The sequence below is a fragment of the Triticum urartu genome, chromosome 1A, assembly GCF_056163025.1.
Source record: "Triticum urartu cultivar PI428250 chromosome 1A, HENAU_Tu73, whole genome shotgun sequence".
Lineage (NCBI taxonomy): Eukaryota > Viridiplantae > Streptophyta > Magnoliopsida > Poales > Poaceae > Triticum > Triticum urartu.
The window spans coordinates 297,093,301-297,120,624 of record NC_141873.1 but is presented as its reverse complement, the minus strand read 5'-3'; the positions used below and the strand labels follow the sequence as shown (position 1 = coordinate 297,120,624).

Here is a 27,324-nt window from a genome sequence, read left to right as displayed (position 1 = left end):
CACCAACACACGAGCACATTAACACCCCTCTCTCTTGTAAAGTCCGGACCCCAACATAGGTCTCTATCACTTTGTCTCTCGGGCATGCACACATCTCTTCCCTCACTCTCTAGGTCTCCTGCTAGCTCTCTTACCCAAGCACACGCACTATGTAGAGTGTATATTTCCCATACACACAAAATGTCGCCCCCAAACATCTATCTCCCTAGTTATGTGGTTCTCGTGCACTCACCTCACACACCACCCCCGCTGCAAACAAGCACACTTTGTCTCCTTGTGCACCACTCTCCTCTTTCTATCTCTCCCACATGCGGACCCGCCCCAGCTCCTTCCCTGTATACATATATGTCGTGACTCTTTGCATAGCTCCCTAATGTATAATCGTTCTTGATTTCGCACATTGTTCTCTACACCATCTATTCCAGCTCTCTCATGAAGTCCCTATCACACACACGATGACTCGCTTCCCTTGCGTCTCCGTTCATAGGCCAATTTCGGACAACATCAACATTGTCTCCCTATCTATACGCCATTTATGGACACAAACGACCCCTCTCGCCCCCCCCTCTCTCTCTCTCTCTCCGGCGCTAGCTCTCTCTTTCTCTCTCTCTCACACCCCTCTCCCCCACACACACTCGATGTCTCTTCAAAATAGTCTGCTCCCCTGCCCGCACCCATGCTATCTCGCTACTACACATGTCACACCATTCCCCCTTCCCTTATACTAGGTTTACATCATCAGTGGTCTCTCTACTCCACACACACTCTCTCCCTCTCACACACAAACGCGTGCACAAACACACACAGACACGCACAAACACCCATTTACCTGGATCCTCATCTCTCCTCATGTCTGCATGTGTATCTCACACACTCACTCTCTAATTATGTATATGTGTCTCCACGTTACACAACACAAAGACCCATGTACATGTCTCTCTCTATCCTCCACACACATAGACACAAAGAATCTGTTATCATTGCCTCAGCCTCTAACATATCACACACACACTCTCTCTCTCTCCCTCTCTCTCTCTCTCTCTCTCTCTCTCGCAAACACGCTCCACAAGGGTTTCCCCGTGAATAACTTACCGTCTATTCATGAACAGTCATGGCAGTAAGGCAAACACGAGACGTGAAAAATAATAAATCTACTAGTGCTTAGACCACCTAGTATGACTACTAGGACTAGAGCAAGCCAAAAGCACGCCGCCGTCACCCCCTCCTTGTCGGCGATGGGAAAATCTTCGTTTTACACAGTCGAGAAGTCATTGTGCTAAGGGCCCACATCTCAAGGCGTTGAATAGAATGTAGATGCTAGTTTACAGAAGCAAGTATCGATAATACGTTTGTATCTCCATACTTATATTTCTTCTCTTATAAAAAACCGAGTTGGTGATGATGGTACGTGTGCCATCTTGCAATATAGACCGTCCGATCTATATCTAACGGATGGAAATTAAACTAAAAGATACCCGCACCCCTCTCCACATTTGCAGACAAGGCCTTCCCTCGTTCATCCTTATCTCCAACAGACCTCATTGTTGAGCAATTAAGAAAGGAAGCCTCTCGAACAAACTGGCCTGGTGGCCGCTGCCGGCGTCGTCAATCCCCATGCCTCTGCTCAGTTCGACCACCAACCACCACCACACCCCACTCCTCTTCACCTTATCTCATATTTCTCGAGATATCATTAGTTTTTACACATGGGATTACTCCCGCAAGGGTCAATCACAACAAGTGTTTTATAAAAAAATGCATCTTGATGTTCCGTGCAATGCACGGATCTTGCTAGTACTCCTACATAAGACTAAGTTGGTGATGCTGGTGTGTCTGCCATCCATCGTTTCTGACCATTAGATCTACATCTAATGATTGTGAGGTAAGTTGTTGCCTTTTCTCACCAACATCCCACTTGTCTACCAATTCGCAGAAAAACTCATAATTAGTATCTTAAAACCAACCACATCCCTCCCTGACCTCACAAAAACAGCCCAAGGAATATATTCTAATTGAAACATAATATATCTCTAGTGACATATGTATATCAAAATTGAGTGTTTTGTACCAAGTTTGTGAATAAGTATTATTCTAATTATGATTCATTGCAACGGACATGAACATTGCTAGTATTTCCAAACATGCATTTCTTTTCCTAGTATTCCATAGTTTCGAGTTTTCCATCAAGATATTAGTCACTCATGGTTGATATTTACTTTCAATGATGTACACATATGCACTATGTAACTAGCCTTGCTTATTGGCTTCCAAAGCTTAACTTTCACTCCTACTTACAATATGTAGAGTATTTAACAAAAAACTACCACTTTCAACCAGCCCTAGGAGGAATCTATTGTACAAAAAATAGCAAAAACATACCCAAAATTTCTTAATCCACGCCAAAAACTACCTAGTACTCCTACCGATTAGGTTCGTTTAAACCCATTTATGACAGGGTTGGCCCACATGTCCGTGCTGACGAGGCAGCTTAAACCAACACATTTTGTTTGACCGTTGACACGAGGGACCCACATCTGACCTTCTATCCTGTTATTCCCCCTCAAATCATTATTTTTCCTGAACATTACTTCAAACAGTACTGATGCGTGTTGGTCGGTGGCGCCGGTGATGAGCGAGTTGGTTGCCGCTCCGCTGGATGGGCCGGATGCCGCGATGGCCTCCGCACAGGTTGGCAGGCTGGTCTGAGCATGACTCACGAGCGAGCAAGCCGCCGCGCTGGCCTTCGCTCGAGCCAGATGGCTGGCCTTAGCGTGGCACGCGCGAGCAAGCCGCCGCGCTGCCTTGCCAATCTAGCTAGCAAACCTTGCAGACAAGCAGCTGGACGAAGCTATCTTGGCTAGCTAGCGGCCGTGAGCGCCGGACGGAGCTCGCATCTGGGCTGTCGCAACATGGGCTCCGCACCACCGGCGGTTTTGACCTCGCCTTCTGCCGGCGGCGGTAGCTGCGTCCCATGGCCGAGGATGACTAGGTGGATGGGCCGGAGGTAGGAGGTCACTCGAGGATTTTTGTTGGTAAGAGCATGTACAATGGTTGATAAGGTAGTCTTATCTTAAGTCTGCCACGTATGCAAGTGGTAGTAGTTTCTTGGCATTTTAGTCGTTTCTTGCATTATTAGAGCAAGTACAATAGAGCTGAGTCAGCGGGCTATAAGAAATAAACTACTACTACATGTGGGCTATAAGATGGGCTGTAGATGACATGGCACTGGCTTATAGCCAGCAGCTGGCTATACTATTAACCATGCTCTTAGGGGTTTCTTGTAAGGAACAATGTACGTACTACTAGCGACAAAAGGCGATTCTAGGTTGTGTTGTACTCCAACGAGTACTACTAGTGGTTGCGGGAGTGTATACCTCGTTTTGTGGGTTCGATCCCGGCCGAACACACGGCGGCCTTTTTTAAGAAAATAGTACTACTACACTTCGCTGCGAGCCAATATTTTACATGGGTAGTTTGAGTTTTGAAGTCAAACGGACGTGCGGCCCCACAATCTGGGTGCACTGGACAGCCTAGCCACGTGAACGGGTTTTCCTTCCCAGCATCCCGTGGCTCGCGTGCTCGCCCTAGCCGCACCTTGCTTGCAGCTTCCAGCTAGTAGCATATTTAAACTAGCGCCTCCCAATTAAGCCCGAGGAGCCGGAAAATCCTGGTAGGGCATTGGGAACTGTGCAATATGGATCTGTACGTAAAGTGCTCTACTACTACTCTGTAGCTTGTGGCGTTGCATGCATGGAATTCACTCCATTATCGGCTCTACTATAAAAGAATTTCCTCTTACCATGTTTTTTTGAAACGGAGGCAAAAGCTTTGCTTCATCTCATTCATAAAGAAGGAACTACTAACAAAGTTCAACGAGATCCATTACACCTCCACAAATGGAAGCGAAAAGCCTAGTCTCGCTGTATCAAATAACTCAAATGTTCTGCCCCCGCAGTAACATCGCTGATAAACAGGCTGCTAGTGTGTGCGTGAGAGGAGCGGCTGAGTTGGCCAGCTATGTGAGAGGAGCGGCTGAATAGAGCACTGAGAGTACCCACTAGGCCACTACGCAGGTGTACTTCCCCTGCATTGATAGTACAGTGATGGTTCTAGAGAACAGTAGTACCCTCCACTTCCAACTGTAGCTCCTTGGCCCTGAGATTCAAGAGTTCAAAACTGGTGCACTATAATAGACTAGACTAGAAGTACAGTACATCGCACTACTAGTTGAGAAAAGTAGTACTAGTACTACTACAGTACAAGTACGTACTCCTCCGTCACATAATGTAAGACGTTTTTTGACACTAGTTGGCGTGTACAAAAAATGGAAAAAAACATACCCAAAATTTCTTAATCCACGCCAAAAACTACTACCTAGTGCCAAAAATTTCTTACTAGTGCTATTATTTACAGTATAATGCAACCCCATAACGTTCCATAATCCCTTTCTTTAAAAAAATCACTTCTGGAGAGAAGATTGCTATCTCCACGCGAGCTTCTCATAGGCCGGCGCCACCGCATGCAGTCATGTGAGAGAGAGGGAGACATCCATGCATCATGTAGAGAGAGGAGAACGCGGGCGGATAGCCAATGGGCTGCATTGGGCATTTATAGCTGCTAACTCCTCCCATCCATGCGCCAGGGGTATTTCCGTCTAGAAAGCATGCAGCGATCCCCTGCCTTGGTATCCGGGTCTGCTCTTATGCGCAGGGTAAAAATAATCGGAGGGAGTACTAGTAGTAAATAATAGCCTCACCCCTTCGCCGAGGAACGATCTACAGTTGGAAGGGACGAGGCCCTCCGGTTACTACGCTCTTATCTCCTCCTCGCCAGTTCCCCTCCCCCGAAGAGAAGGCAGTTCGTCGCTGCTCCCATGGATTCGCCAGGCGATTCTCCTCCTCGTCGGGGCTGGGAGACCTTGGACGATGATCCTGTGGGAGAAATCGCACGCCGCTCCGACGTCCTCACCGCCGCAAGACTCGGTGCTTCCTACACCAACTTTTTCAAGACGCTGCTTAAACAGGCCATGCTTGTTGGTCTTCCATGCATCCTCAAGGAGAAGGTTCTTCTATGGGACAATCCTTCGAACAGTCCACCGCTCCCTGGCCATGGTTGCACGTTGACTCCGCTAGAGTTGCCGACGTTGAGAGGTAGTCGGATTTTGTCCGATGAGCAGGTCAGTAATGGAGTTTGATCATGTAGTACATAGTTATTCCATTTCCATCCCGTAATTTCTCCGCTGCCCACCGTCTTATATATAGGTCTGGGTCAGTGCCAACGAAGATTGGCTTGCATACCTTCGGCCGGATACCACCATCATTTTGCACAACATCCACAGCAGTGCGGCCGTTCCGGTAGACCCCTTCTCCACCATTGGGATCGGCCTTCCGGACTGGCTGGGCAAGAATACATATGATGATGCCTACATGAGATTGAAGAAGATAGAAATTGCGGACCCGCCGACAAAGCGACGCGGCTACGATGATTACTATCTCATCGCGGTGTTCGACATAAGGATTGCCGTCTATGCAGGAGGCAGTAACGGCAAAGGCTGGTGCATGTTGGTGGCGGCAGATTTGTACCCTTACATGTTCGAAGACGCCGTGCACCATCTACTCTTCGCGGTGACAAGCCAGGGGACTTGTTTCATCTGGTTGACATCCTACGGCACGGGAGATTACAAACGGAATGCACAAACCATCATTTGCATCCCTAACGATACGTCATTATTTTGCAGGGACCAGTCATCCCCCGATCAAAATAAGATCGCCGATCCTGGATGTGCATTTGCATCCGCGATTTGGTCTAACCTGGAACCTTGTAGCTGACTTTGGCATATTGGGATCAACTATCTTAGCAGTCGTTACCCATGGTACCACTGATGTGCAACATGGTCACATAATCTACCACGATCGAACCGTCACCATCTACCCAGGTATTCCATTTTTTAACCCTCTCGCCTTCTCTTTCATTGTTGTACTAGTAGTCTACTTTGTAGTACTAGTAGGAGTACCTTTTACCTTGGAGGACGCGTATAGCTAGCTAGGCCCTTGAAGACTTGAACCCACTAGCTGCCACCATTTTTGTTTTTCCATGTCTTACTATCTCATCCATGTAGCCAAGAGTGGCTATATATAATAAGCCGGTTATTTTACTTCCTCTATACCAGAGTAGTACTATTTGCTGCATAGTATTACTGACCGCCAAATTTGAGCACAACATTATTATGCATGGACCTTGACTATGTACGTCACCATGTGTACAGATCTGGGATGCCGCGTGTACCAGATGAACGGCGCCGAGTTCGACCCCCGTGATGCTACGTGGGTGCCGAGGAACACTCTTGGAGAGTACTTGCTTTTCATTGGGGATAGCTACCCCATTGTGAAGCGGATGCCACCTTCCGTGCACGACACGGAAGGCCTGCCGTTCATGAAGCATGGTTGTGTCTTCAGTGCGCACCGCCGGATGAACGACATGCTGGGACACGCTATCCCTAATTTATGCCGCTTCAGCTTGGATGAGTCCCCATCGTGTGGAACCGGACTGGAAAGCTGCGACAATGATTCCCGTTCCCACCACTATGGATTGTGCCATCCATGAAGAACACCTGGGACTGGAACCTGGAGGAGGACATGTAGCCCATCTATAACGTGTAAGTGGAGTACGGTAATTGTGAACGGTAGCGCTATGAATATATGTAGACTAGTCGTGCACAAATTTATCACATGAGTTGGAGATGAACTTGTGTGGCATACTAGCATTTGTCCTTTAGAATTTATTACTAGTAAATGTGTTATGTGTACGTGCAACTTGTGTGGTTGTTGCACGGGCTCCAACATGCTCTTTGAGAAAAAAAAGGTGGCACAGCTTTGGATATACGTGACATGGTGGCATCATACAGTAGCATCATTCGCTATAGTTGTACTAGTACACTCCTACTAGGACGACAACTCCTATAAAACCTTGCGCTTGGCTCTTTGCCTCTTTGGGAGGTTCAACAGTTCGTACTCGTGTGAACCTTGCACTTGGCTCTTCGCCTCTTCGGAAGGTCCAACAATGATGATACCACGGTACAATATGCTTCTGGCAATCTGACACCGATTGAACTGCTGCATGTCCACCGCGAGGGAGAGGGCGAGGGAGAGGGAGAGGGCGCTGTAGTCAAAACTCTCTCCTCATCCTGCGAACCACCACGCGTGTGGGCGAGGGAGAGGCGTAGTAAGCAAGCTTCTCCTCATTCGGTGAGTTGACGGGACACATCAAAGCAGTAGTAGTACTAGTAGTAGTAGTCCATACTGTGTCCTTTCCAATTAATATGGCTTAATTTGAAACGAGAAAAATACACTGGTGGTCAACGATGTAACAATATGCTCTTTACGGTCACTATACAGTATATTGTTTTGCGGCGGTTATGCGATCACTAGCTCATCGTAGAGCACCGTATTGCACCCTACTGACCGGCCACATAGTCGACGTGGCACTTTGTTGACTGGTTAAATTGTCACCTGGTTTCTGGGTCCCACCTGTCAGTTGGCAGAGCAAAGAAATCAGTTAAACAAAACTTTACACAGGCGCGACACGAGTCCAACCCTTGCGCGCGAACCGCCCTGGCTGTGTATGTGAGTGCATGCATGTGTCCTCCCTTGGTCTTCCAACAAAGAGTGTACTAAATGATGTACATCTACACTTCCAATGTGTTTAGCCTTTAATCTAAATCGATATTGATTGACTAATGCACCAACTTGTGCTGTAGGTATAGGCTACATGTCTATCCTTAATTACAACATGCAACGGCCTTCATTTAATCTTCTTATCTCAATGGTCGCATGCACACATAAGTCTGCTACTTTTGGGCGTTAATTATGCCATGGTCAATGTGTAAATCTCTAAATGTACAGTCTTTCATGGACGTAGGGAGTAGGTTGAGCACTTGAGCGTGAGCGTGTGTGTTGCGTCGTGTGCTGTGTGCCGCATGGGTGCGTGAGTGTTGCGTGCGTCCATGTGTACGTGTGAGTGTTGCATGTTGCATGCATGCATGGGGCTTACTCCCTCCCATTGACATGTCCATTTGGCTATAGATTTCAACAAGTGACTAGGTACGGAGCAAAATGAGTGAAGTGAGCGTAGATGCATAGGGATACTGTAGAAAGGAAGTCCTCGCGATCCATTTATTCCCCATCTCGGTCAGAGAGAACTATTCAACTAGTATTCATAGTGAAGTGACAATACACACTGCAGCAGATGGGACACGTAATTAATAAGATGAACCAGTGTGTTGGTGTTACTAAATCAGTCGGTTATGTTTGGTAGTCTCAAGTCATTGAAAGCATGCACAACCCACATATCTTATTGGTTGATATGCCACAAAACAAAAAACGAGAAGGGAGTTAATGTATGGTGCCTAAGTGTTTTGGGATTATTTGGTTTTCGTAAGGTGACTTACACACCTAGACGGAGGGAGTAGTAGAATTGAGATTGAATGCACTTTCTTCCCCGTCTTCCACTCTTCTTCCTCCTCTTTCCTTCTTCCTCTTCTCTTCGCCATCGTCGGCCGCACACCATTTAGCCCCGCTCATTGCTCGCCCGCCCGCGCCATCTTCCTTGGTAGCTCGCGTGTACCATATCCCCTCGCTCACTGCTCGGCCACATGAGGAGAAGCTTCTTCACTCGCCCGCCCGAATCCACTTCCCCGCTGGCTCGTAGGCACTGAAAACTCCAATGGCAGAACCGACTGACACGCAGATCCACGATTGGAATTCCCTCCCCAATGTTCTCTTGGAGCAGATCTGTAGTCGTATGGACCTACTAAGCACCGTCCGTCTGGCCGCATGCTCGGTGTCTTTGTACCATCTACTCGTCCGCAACCGGCCGGCTCTTTTCAAGACACCCTGCTTGCTGATGCCAGATCCTCGCAGGTGGCCCAGACACCGACTTGACGATCCTACGGAGGTTGCCGTGGTGCCCCTCGACATGCTACCACTACCCTTCCACCTATCCTTCATGCGTGGCCACTACTAGGCGGGCATGAAGGCCAACTGGATCATCCTCATCCACCACACCGGTAGTCCGTGGCGTCTCGTGAATATCTACACCCAGCGAGAGATCACCCTTCCATCGTTGGATACCGCCGCCATCGAGCCTCGCGGCCCACCAGAAACTCCTGCCTACTACGCACGAGACGCGTCAAGCTTTTGGCTTGACCTCTATTTGCAGAAAGTTGTAATCTGCGAAGTGCCCACACCATCAGAAGACTACATGGATTACAAGCTCATTGCCTTGTTGAACAAGGGATTAGTCTATCTGGAATCAGGTCGCCATACATGGTTATGGCTCATCATCAATCCTGTTGAGGAAAAATTTCTGTCTGATGCTATAGTGCATGATGGCGTCGTTTACGCGATCGACACACAGATTGGCTACCTATATTGGTGGAATCTATCATCGTGTAATTGTTCTATATCATCTCATCTTTACCTTATGAATATGACTGCCTGTTCATTTGTTACAAATTTAGAATGCATAGCATGTCTATAATCACATCATTGCTATATGTTCCTCTCATTTCCTAGATTTTTATGACCACACATGTTATTGTTAGAGTTGATATGAGAACAATTGGCATCTAATGATTGTTAGAATACATATTATGAGCATAACATCATGATTGCTATATGTTACTCTCGTTTACAAGATTTTTATAGCAACGCATGTTATTGCTTAGAGTTGATATGAGAACAGTAGTAGTAAATGCTATGGTAGAATATGAGTAGTCGTTGTCATAGCTATTTTCCTCTCATTGTTACATGATGTTTGAACCATGACATATTGCCAGAATATGAAAGCCATTGGCTTATTTTTTTAACTTGGGGTATGATTATGACCACAACATTCCAATTCTCTGTCTATGATATGTGTCACTGTTTTAATAATCTTAATTCCACACATACTCTGAACATGATTGTTTATTTTTGTCCTTTTGGTCTCCAATTTGAATTGTTGCAGCAGACGCAAATGCGCTGGCCTTCATGATTCCAGGACCTGGAATCATACCAGCTGATGAGTGGTGGTTTATCGCTCGTTCAGCTGACAGCGGTCATTTGATGCTCATTCGCACGTACCAAATTGACCAAATAACTACATCAAACCACATGCAGTACAATGCGTGGGGCGTTCATGACATTTATGGCTATGGCTGCTTCGTGTTCGAGAAAGATCCCAGCTCCGTTGGGTCAGGCGTATTCAACTGGAGGCGGGTTTACAGCCTCGGCAACCACTCCTTGTTCCTCGAGCTCAATTATCCGATCATCCAACCAATCATCGATCATATCACCGGCGATGATTACTGTGCTATGCAACTTCCATTCACGAGGGGGGGGGCTATGTTTACACATCATACCATGGGTTTCATGAATCACCATATCCAGAGATTCATCGACACAGCTTGTTGCCAGATAATCTTTAGTGTGTGAAAGGCATCAAGCTTCCATGCGATGGATGGCTTTTGCAAACCCGACATGCGGCGATGTGGTTCATGCCAACAGCAAATATGCACAACTTGATTCATGTTGATATCTAGACTGAGCCATCTATTCTACTGCTGTAGCACGACCCTCTTTTGTTGGATATTATGTACTTCTGTTAGTTTGAAGCACTCCTCTGGTTTGAAGGATAGATACCTTCCTGGGATCAAGTGCATCCTAACTCACCTGCGTAGGATGTACTGATAATGATGATGGAGATGCTGTGCACAAGCCATATATATCAGGTAGGCTTCAAGTGTATACTTGTTAGTTAAACCTATGTATAAATTGTGACACTAAATATGACTAGTAAGTAGTACAGTAGCAGTACTAGTATACATCGGTCAAATTATTCATCATGTCCACACATTGAATTGATGTGACAACACGCTGCGCGTGAGGTGACACAAGAATCCCGGCGGCTTGTTCGGGTATTCTGGACTTCAGATTTGGAGTACCACTTATCTGTCGAAATCTTTCATCATTCACTTAAAACAGTCGATTGATCATACATTGAGTACCATATAACTAGAGTTACCGATGCAAGTCGAAGAAGGATTGGCCCGTGCTGCCGGCTAGCGTCAAGTTCGATCCCACAGATCAGGAGCTGATCGAGGACCTTGAGGCCAAAGTGAGTGCTGATAACGCGAGATTTCAGTCTCTCATCGATTTGTTCATACCAACCATCGACAGCGAGCATGGCATATGTTACACCCAACCTGAGAAACTTCCAGGTTAGACACCGATCGGCCGTCTACTTGCACAAACATATTCCTTTGTTTATAGCTCTATTTTTCTTTTTAGACGCAGACCTGGTGAAGCAATTACAATTTGACAGTTAATAAAAAGTGAAACAAGTGACTGCAACATGCCGAAGATGTTATGAAAATGCCAACTAGGTACACTAAAACCTGTATTCCACAATACTGCAGGTATCACACTGAGTGGCCTAAGGAAGCATTTCTTCCAGCGCAATTCTAGGGCGTTCAAAAGGGGCACGTGGACGCGTTGCAAGATACAGTCGGAGTGCGGCATGCACACGATGTGGCACAAGACCGGCAATACCTTGCCGGTGATGGTCAACGGCCGGCAGACGGGGAGCAAAAAAGGTTCTGGTGCTGCACACCAAAGAGAACTTCGACCAGCAGAGGACCAACTAGGTGATGCACCAGTACCACCTCGGGGACCTGGAGCAAGAGAAGGAGCGGGAGCTGGTCCTCTGCAAGATTTTCTACGAGATGAACACTAGGGCCAGGAGTAAAAAGATTATAAGTTAGTTTGGTATTGGTAGTTGTACTACCTTGTCGTCCGCAAGTTGGTATTGTTGTTAACAATCTTTTGGTATGCACTTGCATTTGCTTCCAACCATCATGCCGAGGGTCGACGTGGATATAAAGCTAAATCATTTGTTTCGAAACGAATTTTCAGGCACCTAATTTTTATTTGATGGGTAGCATAAGCACCCGCCGTTTGAATTCCCAGTTCTCCAATTTTTTCGAAACAAGTGCATGCACTTATTATCACGATAAAAAACAATATCCATGCTGCATCCCAGTTATTAGTCTGTACTTGCAGAATTCTCTCGTTTATTGAGCACGTATATTGTTTTTTCAGGTCAAGCAAGTTTCAACTGGGCTGTAGATTGCCCAGGGTTGTTTTGTTTTTAACAGGCCCAGCCCATGATGACAACGGGGCACAAAGATCCAGCAGGTATCTACTGGCCTCTGTCCCGCCAGCGTTAGTTATATTTTGTCTTACAACATCCGCAGGTAGTTTTTTTACTGAATCAAACACACAGCCCAGTTTTATTTTCCTCTTGAAACGCATGTCCTACATCCGTTTTCTAATCTCTACCTATAGTTTTACTAGTTCATATACATGTATCATTATATTGAAAACACATAAAATTCCCTTTTCATATTTACATCCTTATTTTTGTTGTTTTTTCCCACCCAGCGCTGATTTTTTTACCACTGGTTTTCCGTTAAACCAACTAAATTGTCCCACGTCTTATTTGCTTACACAAACAAAACGATTTTTTGGCAAATCAATAAGTTCTTAAAAAATGTTTATCATTTCGGGATTACAACAGTTCGGACTCCACCGAAATATGCAAAATAAGGTTGGACTTTTTGACCGTGGTCCTGGGCAGAAAATGGGCTGTAATAAATTACTTAAGAATTAGCAAATGGGCTGCAAATTATAAAAAATAGCAAATGGGCTTTATGTTGTCTGCCACAGATTTGGAGGCTGACTTGTGGGCCTGCTAAGTTCATGCGTACACAAGGTTTCTCAAAAAATAAACTTAGTCAACAATCGACTCTACCAGCGTCAGACCGTTAGATGTCAATCTAACAGCAATCGTGCTTCTTCAGTCTTTGATCTTCCTGCCCCAGCCGCCCAAACCAGCACCATCGGAACCGCCTGCTCCCGCCTCCCGTGGCCGGAAGTGCTGCCGGGAAGGCCTCACGGCCCCATCATACTCGCAACCCTGGCCTGTCCATCCCTCTACTCACCCACACCTCCTGTTATTTTCCGGCGACGACAGCCGAACCAGTCAACCCTCGTACTCTCCACCGCGTGGGCAGCCACTGCCGTGTCTTCCCCGACTCCGTGTCGTTCCCTTCGTAGGCCTCGCTGTCGTCCACCGCCCTGGTGCTCTCGGCGCAGTGTGGTCAACGATGTCCATCCAACGGCCGTAGTGCTTCTTCAATCTCTGGTCTTCTTGCCCCAGCCGCCCAAAGCAGCGCCGGTCGTGCCGCATGCTCCTGACTCCCGTGGCCGGCTGTGCTGCCGCGGAGGCCTCACCATCCCCATACTACTCCCACCGCTGGCCAGGCCATCCCTCCACTCACCCACTCCCCCTGTTATTCTGCGGCGACGGCAGCCTCACACCGCAACTGAACCAGTGAAACCTCATACTCCTCTCTGCGTGGGCATCCACTGCCGCGTCTTCCCCGGCTCCGCGTTGTCCCCTTCTTAGGCCTCGCCGTCGTCCACCGCCGTGGTGCTCTCGGCGCGGCGTGGTCAATGTGGTCAATGACCGACTTCCATCGGAAGAGTACTGTACGTGGAGAGGCTGACAGCTGGGTCCACGGCAGCCGCAAGGAAGTGCCTCCTTATTACACGCAAAATAATTATTCCTCCACCTGATAGCAGGGACCCACCGGACGGGCCACCAGTATTTTGTAGAAAAAACGTTTCCCCCCTGACTGCTGGGACCCACCGGACGGGCCACCGTATTTCATGAAAAAAAAACGTTTGGCCCTAACTGCTGGGACCCACTGGACGGACCACCGTATTTCGCGAAAAAACGTCCCCCCACCGCTGTCAGCTCGGACCCATCGGAAGTGCCTCCTTATTACGCACAGAAAAATGAATACTCCCCCTGCTAGCTGGGACCCAACCTGGTGGGAGGCTGACTTGTGGGCTTAGTAAGTTGACGAGGATGTTGTGCTTTGTCAACTTAGTCAATATGAATGATTCTAGTTCCAGTGACCGTACGATGTCCATCCAACGGCCGTAGTGCTTCTTCAACCTCTGGTCTTCTTGCTCCAGTCGCCCAAAGTTGCGTCGATCGTGTCACGTGCTCCTGCCTTTCATGGCCGGCTATGATGCCGCGGAGGCCTCACCGCCCCCTACTACTCCCACCGCTGGACCATGCTATCCCTCTACTCACCCACACCCCCTGTTATTGTACGGCGACGGTAGCCTCACGCCGCAGCCGAACCAATGAACCCTCGTACTCCTGTCCGCGTGGGCATCCACTGCCGCGTCTTCCCCGGCTCCGCGTCGTCCCCTTCCTAGGCCTCGCCGTCGTCCACTGCCTTGGTGCTCTCGGCACGGCGTGGTCAATGTGGTCAACGACCGACTTCCATCGAAAGAGTACTGTACGTGGAGAGGCTGACAGCTGGGTCCACGGCCACAGCCCAGTTTTTTTGTGATTTGCCAAGTAAGTCGCTTTGTCAGGCTTGTTGGGCTGCAAATCTTTCAAGATGAGGAGAGCTTCATTCGGCTGGCCGAGAAAATGGCCCATCAGTAATGAGAAATGGGCTGTACATTTTTAAAACACATCAAACCGGCAATTAGTTTAAAATATCTTTTTATTCATTTCGAGATTTTAAATTACATTAATTTTTATGCGTGGAGAATTTGTTGGATTTTATATTGATATACATTTATTTTTTAAATCAGTTTGAAGGTGAGTCGAAATTTCGGGATTAAAAACAGTTCAGACCGCACTGAAATATGCAAAATTTCGTTAATTTTTTAACTATGGCCAGAATATGGGCTGTAATGCTAACAAAAAGAATATGGGCTCCAAAAAAACCTTAAGAATTAGCAAATGGGCTGTAAATTATTAGAAATAATGGCATATGGGTTGTATGCTGTTTTCCATAGATTTGAGGCTTTCCTAAAAAAAGGTTGACGCATAAGCACTGACTGTTGGATATCCATCCAACGACCGTCGTGCTTCTTCAATCTCTGCTCTTCCTACTCCAGCCGCTCAAACAAGCGCCGGCGGGACTGCCTGCTCCCTCCTCCTCGCGGCCGGCTGTGCTGCCGCACAGGCCTCACTGCCCGACCGTACTCCCATCGCTGGCCTAGCCATCCCTCTACTCACCCACACCTGCTGTTATTCTCCGGTGACGGCAGACGAACCAATAAACCCTCGTACAGTCGTACTTCCCTCCGCGTGGGAAACAACTGCCGAGTCTTCCCTGCCTCCGTGTCGTTCCCTTCCTAGGCCTCGCCGTCGTCCACCGCCCTGGTGCTCTCGGCACGGCATGGTCAACGTGGTCAATGACCGACATGCATCTGAAGTGGACTTTATGTGGAGAGGCCGACAGCTGGGTCCATAGCCGCACCCAAGGAAATGCCTCCTTATTACGCGCAAAATAATTATTCCTCCACGTGACATCAGGGACCCACCGAAAGGGCCTCTGTATTTTGCGAAAAAAACGTTTCCGCCGCTGAAAGCTCGGACCCACCAGCTATATCTTCGCACGCAAGGAAGTGCCTTCTTATTATGCACAAAAAAAATGAATACTCCCCCTGTTAGCTGGGACCCAGTATAGTGGCAGGCTGACTTGTGGGCCTACTAAGTTGACGGGGACGGAGGGCTTTGTCAATTTAGTCAATATGCACGATTCTAGCTCAAGTGACCGTACGATGTCCATCCAATGGCCGTAGTGCTTCTTCAACCTCTGGTCTTCTTGCTCCAGCCGCCCAAACCAGCGCCGGTCATGCCTCGTGCTCCTGCCTCCCGTGGCCGGCTGCGATGCGGTAGAGGCCTCACCACCCCCTACTAATCCCACCGCAGGCCAGGCCATCCCTCTACTCACCCACACCCCCTGTTATTCTGCGGCGACGGCAGCCTCACACCGTAGCGAACTAGTGAACCCTCGTACTCCTCTACGCGTGGGCATCCACTACCGCGTCTTCCCCGGCTCTGCGTCGTCCCCTTCCTAGGCCTCGCCGTCGTCCACCGCCCTAGTGCTCTCGGCGTGGCGTGGTCAACATGGTCAAGGAACGGCTTCCATTGGATGTGGACTGTACGTGGAGAGGCTGACAGCTGGGTCCACGGCCACAACAAGGAAGTGCCTCCTTATTACGTGCAAAATAATTATTCCTCCACCTGACAGCGGGACCCACCGGACGGGCCACCGTATTTCGCGAAAAAATGTTTCCCCCTGACTGCTGGGACCCACCAGCTACATCTTCGCACGCAAGGAAGTGCGTTCGGGCAAAAAAAAGATTCGCCCCCTGACTGCTGGGACTGACCAGCTACATCTTCGCAGGCAAGGAAGTGCCTGACAGTCGGGACCTACCTGGTCGAAGCGTACGTAGCATTGTCATTCTGGTCATGAACGTGTACGTACATACTGGTCGATGTAGAGGCGCGCACGTGTCGTAGTAGAGGTGCGCACGTAGCATTTACACATACGTACAGCGGCCAGGGTGCAAGAAAGAAAATACGGCCACGTATGTGTACATACGGGCGGGGTCTCGAACGCCTACTCGCGCATACATACGGCCAGGGCTTGTGTACATGGCTGGGTTAGAACGGAGAAATAGCGTCGTCGTCGTGTTCATGAGGAGGCAACAGAATGCGTCGTGTTCATGGGGAGGCAACGAAATGCGTGGTCGTGTTCATCGGGAGGGCTTGGACGGAATAGGCGATGGAAACGAGGCCTGGCGTACCGCAGAACGGAGGAAACGGCCTTGTGTTCGACCGGCCATGTCCAAAACGGGATCCTGTTCATTGGGAGGGGTCTGGCGTACTGCAAAACGGAGGAAACGGACCTCCTACGGTCGAAACGGGGGTCCTGTTGATCAGGAGGGGTGTGGCGTACTGCAAAACGGAGGAAACGGACTTGTGTTGGAGCGCTACGGTCGAAACGAGGGTCCTGTTCATTGGGAGGGGTGTGGCGTACTGCAAAACGGGACTCCACGGGATACTGTTCATCTCCACCATCGACCTCCTCCAGCCTCCACGGGCTCCTGTTCATCCAGCCTCCATGGGCTCTTGTTCATCCAGCCTCCACCGCGCGCTACTCCACCGGCTACTGTTCAACCACCCCTCCCACCGTCTACTGTTCATCCAGCCCTCCACACCACAGGGTCCTGTTCAACCACCCCTCCACGGGCACCCCTCCACCGTCTACTGTTCATCCAGCCCTCCACACCATGGGGTCTTGTTCAACCACCCCTCCACCGTCTACTGTTCATCCAGACCTCCTCACCATGGGGTCCTGTTCATCCACCCCTCCATGGGCACCCCTCCACCGTCTACTGTTCATCCAGCCCTCCACCACACCACGGGGTCCTGTTCATCCACAGGCAATGCCACCGCTCACTATTCATCCAAACCCACTACAACACTCACTGTTCATCCCATCGATCGGCTTCAGTTAGCAGCAGTAGCGAAGGAATCGCTTGTTCGGGTTCAGTTAACAGCCATCGATCGATCGCTCGGGTTCAGTAATGCATAGCCTGCAGTGCAATCGCTCGGGTTCAGTTAGAGCCCAACGCCTCACTCGGGTTCAGTTAGAGCCAACGCCTCGCACACACGCGCGTACGTGTACGAGAGAAACGCGCATCGCTCGGCCCCCGACCTCCCACCGTAACCGGGAACTCCCCGAAATTTTCCTCCCCCTCGCTTCTACCATGGTTTTTTCCGTTATGGACGGCCCAAAGAATGTCATGTAGCTGCGTCTCCGGCCCGCCCAGGACAAAAACCCCATGTTCTGTCATGATTTTTTGTCATAGAAGTAGGAGCCCACCACATCTATGATGATACCGGGTTTTGTCACAATTAGCATCATAGAAGTGTCATATGTATGACAGGAAAAAAATTTGTTCGGCCCAAAATGTCACGGATGTGTCTTTTTTTTTGTAGTCCATCTACCCAGGTATTCCATTTAGTATTATATTTTTTAACCCTCTCGCCTTCTCTTTCGTTGTTGTACTACTTACTAGTACTAGTAGGAGTACTTTTTACCTTGGAGGACGCATATAGCTAGCTAGGCCCTTGAAGACTTAAACCCACTAGCTGCCACTATGTTTGTTTTTCCATGTCTTACTATCTCATCCATGTAGCCAAGAGTGGCTATATATAATAAGGCGGTTATTTTACTTCCTCTATACAAGAGTAGTACTATTTGCTGCACAGTATTACTGACCGCCATATTTGAGCACAACATTATTATGCATGGACCTTGACTGTGTACGTCACCATGTGTCCAGATCTGAGATGCCATGTGTACCAGATGAATTGCGCCGAGTTTGACCCCCGTGATGCTACGTGGGTGCCGAGGAAGACTCTTGGAGAGTACTCGCTTTTCATTGGGGACAGCTACCCCATTGTGAAGCGGATGCCACCTTCCGTGCACGACACCGGAGGCCCGCCGTTCATGAAGCATGGTTGTGTCTTTAGTGCGCACCGCCGGATTAACGACATGCTGGGACACGCTATCCCTGATTTATGCCGCTTCAGCTTGGATGAGTCTCCATCGTGTGGAACCGGACTAGAAAGCTGTGACAATGATTCCCTTTGCCCACCTCTATCCATGAAGAACACCTGGGACTAGAACCTGGAGGAGGACATGTAGCCCATCTATAACGTGTAAGTGGGGTATGGTAAATTCTGAACGGTAGCGCTGTGAATATATGTAGACTAGTCATGCAAAAATTCATGCACAAATTTTTTAGTAGTAAATGTGTTATGTGTACATGCAACTTGTGTGGTTGTTGCATGGGATCCAACACGCTCATTGAGAAAAAAGGTGGCACAGCTTTGGATATAGGTGACGTGGCGGCATCATACAGTAGCATCATTCGCTATAGTTGTAATACTCCTACTAGGACAACAACTCCTATAAAAACTTGCGCCTGGCTCTTTGCCTCTTCGGGAGGTTCAACAGTTCGTACTCGTGTGAGCCTTGCACCTGGCTCTTAGCCTCTTCGGAAGGTCCAACAATGATGATACTACAGTACAATATGCTTCTGGCAATTTGACACCGATTGAACTGCTGCACGTCCACTGCGAGGGCGAGGGCGAGCGAGAGGGAGAGGGAGAGGGTGCTGTAGTCAAAACCCTGTCCTTGTCCTATGAGCCACCGCGCGCGTGGGCAAGGGAGAGGCGTAGTAAGCAAGCTTCTCCTCGTTCGGCGAGTTGACGGGACACATCAAAGAAGTACAAGTACTAGTCCTTTCTGGTTAAATATGGCTTAATTTGAAACGATAAAAATACACTGGCAGTCAAAGTATGTAACAATACGTTCTTTACGGTCACTATATATAGTTTTGCGGTGATTATACGATCACTAGCTCATCATAGAGCGCCGTATTGCACCCTACTGACCGGCCACATAGTCGACGTGGCACTTTGTTGACTGGTTAAATTTTCACCTGGTTTCTGGGTACCACCTGTCAGTTGGCAGAGCAAAGAAATCAGTTGAACACAACTTTACGCAGGCGTGACAGGAATCCAACCCTTGCGCGCGAACCACCCTGGCAATGTATGTGAGTGCATACACTTCCAATGCATTTAGCCTTTAATCTAAAATCGATATTGACTTACTAATGCACCAACTTGTGCTCTAGCTATAGGCTACATGTCTATCCTTAATTACCGCATGCAACAACCTTCATTTAATCTTCTTCTCTCAATGGTCGCATGCACACATAAATCTGCTACTTTTGGGCGTTAATTATGCCCTGGTCAATGTGTAAATCTCTAAATGTACAGTCTTTCACAGACGTAGGGAGTAGGTTGAGCACTTGAGCATGAGCGTGTGTGTTGCGTCGCGTGCTGTGTGCCGCACGGGTGCGTGAGTGTTGCGGGCGTTCATGTGTACGTGTGAGTGTTGCATGTTGCATGCATGCATGCATGAGGCTTTTACTCCCTCCCATTGACATGTTCATATTTCAAGCTTCCTATATTCCCTCCATATTGTGATACTCCCTCTGTTCCCAAATACGGAGTAAAAGCCTCCCTTTGTTCCCATAGAGTATTTGTCCCTCTAGAGATTTCAACAAGTGACTACATACAGAGCAAAATGAGTGAATCTACACTCTAAAATATGTCTACATACATCTGTATGTTGTATTCCATTTGAATGTTTAAAAAGATAATATTTAATGATTTTTTAACTAAAGTTCTTCATGCATTGGTGGGATTCTTCCATTTAAGTCTTTTTGCCTTGCCACATCAGACTTTTTGCCTACATGGCAGCCTTAGCACCTGTACAAGGTGGAGCATTGGGAGGGGCCTGAGCGTACATGCATAGGGATATTGTAGATAGGAAGTCTTCGCGACCATTGTTCCCCATCTTGGTCAGAGAGAACTATTCAACTAGTCTTCACAGTGAAGTGACAATACACGCTTCAGCAGATGGGACACTTGATTAATAAGCTGAACCAGCGTGTTGGTGTTACTAAATCAACCTTACCCAGTACTGCCATCATGTTTGCCAGTGGAGCACGCTTCCGCAAATAAGATTACGCACCTCTCTCCTCCATTAACTAACATATGGGCCCTCTTGAGGTAGACCCACATGTCATCGGCGTAACTTTTTACACTCCGAAGGACGGTATATCCTAGTAGTAGTACTAGTAGAATTGAGATTTAATGCACTTTCTTCCCCGTCTTTCACTCTTCTTCCTCCTCTCTTCCCAATCTTCGACCGCACACCATTTCCAACCGCTCACTGCTCGCCCGCCCGCGCCATCTTCCTTGGTAGCTCGCTCGTACCATATCCCCCCGCTCACTGCTCGGCCACACGCCATCTTCTTCGCTCCCCTGCCCGAATCCACTTCCCTGCTGGCTCACAGGCACCGAAAACCCCAGTCACTTAGTGCCCTGAAAAACCCTATGGCAGAACCGACTGACACGCAGAGCCACGATTGGAATTCCCTCCCTGATGTTCTCTTGGAGCAGATCTATAATCATATGGACCTGCTCAGCACCGTCCGTCTTGCCGCAAGCTCGGTGTCTTTGTGCCATGTACTCGTCTGCAACCAGCTGGCTCTTTTCAAGACACCCTGCTTGCTGATGCCCGATCCTCGCAGGTGGCCCCGACACCAACTTGACGATCCTACGGAGGTTGCCGTGGTGCCCTTCGACAGGCTACCACTACCCGTCCACCTGTCCTTCATGCGCGGCCACTACTGGGCGGGCATGAAGGCCAACTGGATCGTCCTCATCCACCAATCCGGTAGTCCATGGCGTCTCATGGATATCTACACCCAGCGAGAGATCACCCTTCCATCATTGGATACTGCCGCCATCAAGCCTCGCGGCCCGCCGGACACTCCTGCCTACTACGCACGAGACGCGTCGAGCTTTTGGCTCGACCACTGTTTGCTGAAGGTTGTAATCTACGAAGTGCCCACACCATCACAAGACTACATGGATTACAAGCTCATTGTCGTGTTCAACATGGGATTAGTCTATCTGGAATCCAGTCGCCATACATGGTTATGGCTCATCGTCGATCCTCTTCACCCAACATTTCTGTCTAATGCTATAGTGCATGATGGCATCGTTTATGCGGTCGACGCACAGATTTGCTGCCTATACTGGTGGAATCTATCGTTGTGTAATTGTTCTACCTCATCTCATCTTTACCTTAAGAATACGACTGCCTATTCATTGTTACAAATTTAGAATATATAGTATGTCTAGGACCACATCATTGCTATATGTTCCTCTCATTTCCTAGATTTTTATGACCACACATGTTATTGTTAGAGTTGATATGAGAACAATTGGCATCTAATGATTGTTAGAATAGATATTATGAGTATAACCTCATGATTGCTATATGTTACTCTCATTTCCAGGATTTTTATAACAACGCATGTTATTGCTTAGAGTTTATATGATAACTGTAGTTAGTGCTATGGTAGAATATGAGTAGGCCCTGTCATATCTGTTTTCCTCTCATTGTTACATGATGTTTGAACCATGATATATTGCTAGACTAGCAATGTGCCCTTGCATTGCAATGGACCCAAAATAGAATAATACATGTTCACAAACTTGAAAGAAAAACACTATAGTTTGGTGTATATATCACTAAAAATATACTCGTATTAGGTTTCACTCAAAATATATTCCTTGTGGCCGTTTTGATGAGGTGGGGGAGGGATGTGGTTGGTTTCAAGATACTAAGGGGTTTCTGCAAATTGGAGCAGAGGAGTGGGGTCTTGTTGCAAAAATGCCACGACTTACATCATAGTCCTTAGATGCAGATCTAATGGTCAGAATTGACGGATGACAGACACACCATTATCACCAACTGAGTCTTTTATAGGAGTAGGGAATAGGAAAGCCATTGGCTTATTTTTTAACTTGGGGTATGATTATGACCATGACATTGCAATTCTCTATCTATGATATGTGTCACTATTATAATAATCTTAATTCCACACATACTTTGAACATGATTTTTTATTTTCGCCCTTTTGGTCTCCAATTTGAATAGTTGCAGCAGACGCAAATGCGCTGACCTTCATGATTCCAGGACCTGGAATCATACCAGCCGATGGGTGGTGGTTTATCGCTCGTTCAACTGACAGCAGTCCTTTGATGCTCATTTGCACGTACCAAATTGACCAAACCATTTCATCAAACCACATGCAGTACAATGCCTGGGGCGTTCGTGACATTGATGGCTATGGTTGGTTCGTGTTCGAGAAAGATTCCAACTCCGTTGGGCCAGGCGTATTCAACTGGAGGCGGGTTTACAGCCTCGACAACCACTCCATGTTCCTCGGGCTCAATTATCCTATCATCCAACCAATCATTGATCATATCACCGGCGATGATTACCGTGCTATGCTACTTCCATTCGCCAGGGGGAACTGTGTTTACACATCATACCATGGGTTTCATGAATCACCATATCCAGAGATTTGTCGACATAGCTTGTTGCCAGATAATCTTCAGTGTGTGAAAGGCATCAAGCTTCCATGCGATGGATGGCTTTTGCAAACCCGACATGCGGCGATGTGGTTCATGCCAACCACAAATATGCATAACTTGATTCGTACTGATATCTAGTCTGAGCCATGTATTTTGCTGCTGTAGCATGACCCTCTTTTGTTGGATATTATGTACTGTTGTTAGTTTGCAGCACTCCTCTGGTTTGAAGGATAGATACCTTTCTGGGATCAAGTGCATCCTAACTCACCTGCGTAGGATGTACTGATAATGATGATGGAGATGTTGTGCAGAAGCCATATATATATACAGCTCGTCTATTCTGATAATATTATAAGAATAGTTATTCTGATAACACTTCCGCACTGCATTCTCAACGCGAGGGCACTGCACTTTCTTTAGCAAGAGCACTGCAATACAGAGACTACTGAACTTCGTGTCGGAAAAACCTTCGCGTAGTGTTTTTTCGGTACTGTTTTCGCTCTAATTTTTTAACTGCATATTGGAAGGAGGCGTGTAATATACCGTTTGAAAGCTACGGATTAGACGCAAGTTCGCCATGTTGAACACTTTTCGAGATTCCCCACGGTTTAAGAGTAGTTTCAAAAATGATGCGGCCCACAAAGAGTGGCAGCGAGCTTTTTTCGCATTTTTCTAAACCGCTCGTCGGAATGAGGCAAATGATACACCATTGGATAGATATCATCGAGGCGCATATTTTTCATAACTATTGTTTTCTCTAATTCATTATGGTTTAAGAGAAGTTTCAAATTTACTAAATCATGGAATTCTGTTTTTCAAATTTTTTCAAATTTTCGGTATTGTTTTCGCTCCAGTTTTTAACCGTTTTTCAAAACAAGGCGTGTAATATCCCGTTGAAAAGCTATGGACGAGGTGCAACTTTCATGTGTTGAAATGTTTTTGAGATTCCTTACGATTTTAAGTTAATTTTGAAAATCGTGCGGCGGGCGACGAGTGGCAGCGGCTGTTTTTCGCAAATTTTTTACAAACCGCTGGTCGGAATGATTCAAACGATACGCCGTTGGAAAGATATCGACGAGGCACATCTTTTTCATGTAGAACACTCTCTCTAATTCTTTACGGTTTTAGAGGAATTTCAAATTTAGCGAAATGCGGACACTCTATTTTTCGCGACACCCAAATCGACGTGGGTACTTCATCCGACTGAAAACCGCACTGCATCGGATGAAAAACCACACTGCATCAGACGTGATAGAGAACTGCATGGTTTATTTTATTCAAACATAATTTTTTTAAGGACGAGAAAGTAGAGTGCACTTCACATTGGGTGTAAATGAACCACAACACTATCAAGAAGTGAACCGCATTACTTTTTTGTGGTACGTAAATCTTCCTAAGCGAGGTGGAGTGCACTTCATGTCAAGTGTTGGTGAACCGCAAGACTATGAAAAGTGAGCCTCGAGACTACCGTAAATGGGTCGTACTGCATTAGACAGAAAACCGCACTTATTTACACTAAAAACCGCACTTCATTGGACAGACAAGTGCACTGCATGATTTATTTTTTGTGGGACGTAATTTTTCCCAAACAAGGTGGAGTGCACTTCTTTAGACTAAAACCTACACTTCATCGGACTGACAAGTGCACTGCATTATTTCTTTTTTGTGGGACGTAAATTTTTCCAAACGAGATGGAGTGTACTTCACGCCGAGCGTTGGTGAACCGCAATACTACCTCGAGACTACCAAATTTTCCGAAACAAGGTGAAGTGCACTTGACGTCAAGCATTGGGCCCGGAAGTGGACCGTAGGGACAGAGCGAGTGCACTACATCTAATAAGAAGTGAGCTGCTTTGAGATGTTCTTGTTTGTGTTTGCCAAGTGGACCATGGAAAAGTTATATAGAGAACAGCACAAGAGAACAAAGTGAGCTACAAAGCATACACAACTATTGATAGTTTTACACAGCCACACACCCATACAATATCGGCACTCTCCACTGGCCGAACCGCACAAAATTCTACGGGGTACACTTTCACTAACCATCGTGGTAATGAAGTGCAGTTTTTACAATGAACTAATGAAGTGCAGTTTTCAACAACAACAAAATTGAGGAACGGGCCATCCAGCCGAACTACACCACTTCACCTTTCCTGCAAAAATAAGTAGAATGAACCTCAATAGAAAACCAGAGAGGACTTCATTTGCACTTTTTCTGTTTAGAAAAGCACAAAAATCAATGAAGTGCAGAAGAGCACTATGCGTCTCCTGATGCTCTACTCGCCATGCTTGTAGTAGGCCGCCGGGAAGGGCGATGCAGTGGGGAGAGGAGGCCCATGGGAACCTCCAGATAGGCCCAGCGAGCTGCACAGGATGCGCCCGCGAGCTGCACCCCAAGCGAGTGAAATACAAAATGACTAAAAAAATCATTCTGGCATGTAGCCACCACAACGAAACTGCAATCCTGCCTGATGCCCGATCTACACTGCACGAGGAGTCGCAGTGCACTGCACGCCCACGGCCGTGCTGCTCCAGCGATGGAGGATGGGAGGTAGAATAGGGGGACCGAGGGGCGGCGACCCACTAACTTGGCGGCGCCGGCGCGGGTACTTGGGGCGCGATCTGACCGGGGGTGCCTGGATCCATCATGGGAGGTTGAGGCTGCTGCGCTCATTGGTGCGATGGGGGCGGGGCCTGGCAGCGCGGCGGTGTTGCCCGGCACCGTAGGGAGGTAGTGAACGGGGAGGGGGCGGGGGCGGATCCCATCGGATCCCACGAGGACGACGACGCTGGAGGCGGAATCCACCGGATCCCACGGGGACGACGACGCTGTAGGCGGATCCCATCGTATCCGGCACCGGGAGAGGTCGTTGGTGGTGGTACGACCACCGTGGATGGGGAGGAGGAGGGGTTGTTCTGGTCAACGGAGCAGGGGGCGGTGGCCATCCAGGAGAAGTAGGGGGCTGCGCCACGGGAAGGTGCTGCAGGGGAGGAGGCGGAGCGTGGAGGTAGGTGGCGGGGTAGGGCTCCGGCGACGCACGGCGGGGGCGGGGCTCCGGTGGCGCGCGGCGGGGGCGCGGCTCCGGCGACGCGCGGGCGGGGCGGGTCTCCGGCGGTCTGGGTTGGAAGGAGGAGGTCAGCCGCATCACAGGGAGGGGCCGACCCGGGGTGGGAGGTAGGAGGTCGTCGGGATGGCACCGCGGCAGCGCAGGGGAAGGAGGTGGGGCGACGGCACGGGCGAAGATAGCGGCTAGGCGGCATGGGGGAGGAAGGTGGTGTGGCGGCGCGGGCAGGGAGGTGGTCCGGTGGCGACGCGGTGGGATGCGGGTGTGGAGCACGGGGAGAGCGAGGGGTGGAGGAGAGGATAAAGCGGGGTGGGTTATGTTTTGTTTTTTTTCATTGCGTCCGCAGTTTGGTTGTGGTTAGTTTGTAGCTACAGGTGGGTCGGGGTGTTATCAAAATAAGCTCCGGTGTTATCATAATAAGACTCTTAAGGGTGTTATCATAATAGACCCACCCTATATATATAATATCAATTAGGCTTCAAGTGTGTACTTGTTGGTGAAAGTGTTGTCCAATGAGAATTATATTTTGTATTACTCATGTAGCCTACAAATTTTGTCGCACAGCCTTGTAACTTCTTACCCCATTTCTAAATTTGTACTAGTCCTCTATACCGTATATTGCGCTACTCGTACTACTACCTCCCTCCTGGTTTACTGGCCCCCTTCATAATTTGTGTCAAATTTTGACAATAAATTTCACTAACTAAATGTTAATGCATGTCACAAAAAATTATATCGTTTTATTCGTATTTGAACATAGTTTCCAATGGAATAATTTTCGGTGACATGCATTGACATTTTGTTAGTTAAACCTATGGTTAAAATGTGACACTAAATACGACTAGTAAGTAGTACAGTAGCAGTACTAGTAAACGTCGGTCAAATTATTCATCATGTCCTCACATTGAATTGACGTGACAACATGCTGCGCGTGAGGTGACACAAGAATCCCGGGGCGTGTTCGGGTATTGTGGACTTCAGATGTGGAGTACTACCACTTATCTGTTGAAATCTTTCATCATTCAATTAAAACAGCCGATTTGATCATACATTGTGTACCATATAACTGGAATTAGCCGATGCAACTCCAGGAAGGATTGGTTGGTCCTGCCGGCTGGCATCAAGTTCTATCCCACGGATCAGGAGATGGTCGAGCACCTTGAGGCCAAAGTGAGTGCTGACAGCGCGAGATCTCACCCTCTCGTCGATTTATTCATACCAACCATCGACAGCGAGCACGGCATATGCTACACCCATCCTGAGAAACTTCCAGGTAAGACACCGATTGGCCGTCTACTTGCAC

At 48.0% G+C, this 27,324-nt stretch overlaps 1 pseudogene; it reads right to left on the bottom strand.

Moving 5' to 3' along the window:
* Positions 1–24,815: 24,815 nt before the first annotated feature.
* LOC147990928 (uncharacterized) lies at positions 24,816–26,338 on the bottom strand (annotated as a pseudogene).
* Between the last annotated feature and the right edge of the window lie 986 nt (positions 26,339–27,324).